General features: G+C 44.3%; 1 pseudogene; it reads right to left on the bottom strand.

Annotated features, from left to right (window-relative positions):
* Positions 1 to 249: 249 nt before the first annotated feature.
* LOC143663625 (cyclin-dependent kinase 4 pseudogene) lies at positions 250 to 1,172 on the bottom strand (annotated as a pseudogene).
* Between the last annotated feature and the right edge of the window lie 1,733 nt (positions 1,173 to 2,905).

Genomic DNA, 2,905 nt, shown 5'->3' with positions numbered 1-2,905 from the left:
TAGGGAAATAGGGAGCAGGAAAAGGATAAGCCCCAAAAGGAGGAATGGGAGAGAAATGTCATTAAGGCATCAAAACATTTCTGTAAAAAGTTGGGGGAGGGTCTCCATGGCCTCAGAGATGAAGGCAGAGGAGAAGGCACAGTTTACTTTCTTAGTGGGGGAGTGGGGTGTCTCTCCACTCAAGTGTCCTAAGAAGAGAAATTATAGCTTTTCTTTCTTCTCTTGGTCCTTTTGTAGCCACTCCATCACTCAGTCTGAATTACTATCTCCCTTTTGCAGATAATAGTGTTGCAGGGCTCAGAAGCAGAGATTCGCTTGTGTGGGTTAAAAGTCAGCATTTCCAGCAGCAGCTGTGCTCCAGACTCTTCCACCTCAGGCACCACGGACTGCACTGGGTGGGGCCCTCTAGAGGAAAAGGCTCCTGGGGGTGGAGAGACACCTCTCTGGGCCAGTCATCTTCTGGGGGCAGCCCGATCAGATCAAAGATTTTACCTAACTGGTCAGCTTCAGAGTTTACACAAAACAGAGGCTTCCAACAGAACATCTCAGCAAAGGTACAACCAACACACCATGTGTCCATGGGTGTTGCATATGTAGACTGAAGAAGCACTTCAAGATCCTGGGACCAGAGTGTGACTACCAAAGGTGGAAGTACCATCTGGTAGCTGTAGATTCTGGCTAGGCCATTGTTAGCCAGCTTAACTGTCCCACCACTTGTCACCAGAATGTTCTCTGGCTTTCTCTGGCTTCAGGTCTCCATGAATGATGCAACTGGCATGAAGGAAATCTAGGCCTCTTAGAAACTGGCACATCACATCTTTGATGGTCTCCACTGGCAAACCTTGAGGTGGTGCCTTGTTCAGGTAAGTCCTTAGGTCTTGGTCCACATGCTCAAACACCAAGGTCACATTGGTCTCCCTGTCAGTTTGGGCTGTGCCACAGACGTCCATCAGCCAGACAACACTGGGATTTTCAAAAGCTTCCAGCCACCTCAGTAAGACCACCTCATGAGCCATGCCGATGGGAAGGCCTCCTCCAGCACCTCCTCCACTGGGGACTCTCACACTCTTGAGGGCCTCAGAGTGGCCACTGTAGAGATCATGGGCCTTGGACACTGACCCATAGGCACCGACACCAGTCTCAGCCACTGGCTTATATTGAGGGGTGGCCATTCTCAGATCAGGGAGATCTTCACCCTAGGGCAGGACCTGCGGAGGGCTAACCATTATCAGGTTCCTAGAGCCAATTCCTGTGTGCCATACAATCAAGCTCAGGCCTGGGCAGCAGGACACAATGGGCCACCATCACCATGTGACCAGCTGCCAAAGTGGCCTCTTTACTCTCTTTTTTCTCAGCTCCATTGCTGTGTCTCTTTCCTCTTCCTTCCAACCCCTCTATTATATCTTGAATTATAATACCAATTTTTCATGTTAAATGCTCTAGGTTTCAAATATAAAAATGTGTCTAGTCATATTAAAAGTTTTACTGTATCACACAAGGAAGCTTTCATATATATATACCCCATTTAAATATAAGGAGTTGGTTACTATAGACTAGCATTATAGTTTTCTAGTGTTCAAGGCTTTAGGTCATACAAATTCTAGCAAGCTCAGCCTGCTTCTACATAGTTATACAAATGAGCTTTTTTTCTTAAGCAAACAGTAAAATCAGTCCAGCGTTACCAGCTATTTTCTCAAAAACAAAAGATTTGAACTCTTGCTATAGTGGTTCTTAAATAAAGGAGAGACTCCCTGACTCTGGTTGTTCCCAGGAGCAAGGCCTACAACAATTTGGCAGAAGCAGAAAAAAAAAAAAAAAGAAAAGAAAAGCCACTGGAACCCAAGTGAAGATTCCATGCAGTGGTTGCCTTGGAACCCAGTTGGAGGTTAACTTGCTCTTGCCTCCTCGGCATTTCCTTTCTTAAGGAGGTTTGTACTCCATCGTTCCAACTCCAATAAACAGCGATAAGATGCCCTGGGGGGTTGAAAGCAAGCCTATGGGTGTGAGCGGGGTCAGATCACATCATGGGAACAAGATGGGATTTTACACGGTTTGAGTGTTGACAGTTTTCTATTTGCCAACAGTGGGACATTTGTTCTAGTTGTTAAATGATTTAAAAGGCAGTTTGTATTTATTTTACCTACAGACTGTAGCCAATTCGTGCTGACAGCTACCAAAATAATCCCAAATTTCATAGCTCTGAATGGCTCAGAAAACTGTACCATGACAGTGGGGGCATTGCCACAAAGCAAAACTCTCCTTCACGTCTCCAAGCACCTTTTCTCATCACTTCAAACAATAAGTCAATTCACAGCATGTGATCCAAAAACAACAGCTCGGTTTTATTGGACGAGGTTCCGTTCTCTGAGGTGCTTCCCAGCTTCCCACCACAGCACTGAGCTGTCTTGAAACTATGCTCGGCTGTGGGTTGGGAAAAAAAGTCTACAAATTTTCCTCATTTGCACTTACCCATTTAAAGAAAGTGAGTTTTGACCTAATGATTTAAAAAATAAAAGAAGATGATAACTTGGAGCAGAAAGTAGGGAATTCAGAGGAGACAATTCAATCAGGGAGTCAGGGGAGAATATATTTAAATGTAGTGGTAGGTAGTCTGTGAAAATATGGAGCAATCCATGACAAAGTAAAAGCTCTAGCTGATCCCCTGATGTGATAAACACAGGAGAAGAAAGACACTGAGCATCTAACAGCATTCTCTTTATTGCTGGAGCATGGTGCTAAGAGAGAGACTGAGAATATATGCACATTAATACTGTTTTTACCCCATCATGTGTACATAAAATGTTATAAGAAGAGACCTGATAAAAATAGACCAAACCCTTCTTAAAGTTTCTTGGAGCTGAGTTTTTTAGATAGTTATGCAGTATGTGGTGGTTTGAAAGGATGT

The sequence above is a fragment of the Tamandua tetradactyla genome, chromosome 19 (genome assembly GCF_023851605.1).
Source record: "Tamandua tetradactyla isolate mTamTet1 chromosome 19, mTamTet1.pri, whole genome shotgun sequence".
NCBI classification, from domain to species: Eukaryota; Metazoa; Chordata; class Mammalia; order Pilosa; family Myrmecophagidae; genus Tamandua; species Tamandua tetradactyla.
The sequence above is the reverse complement of the archived record's forward strand: the minus strand, read 5'-3'. Positions and strand labels throughout refer to the sequence as shown.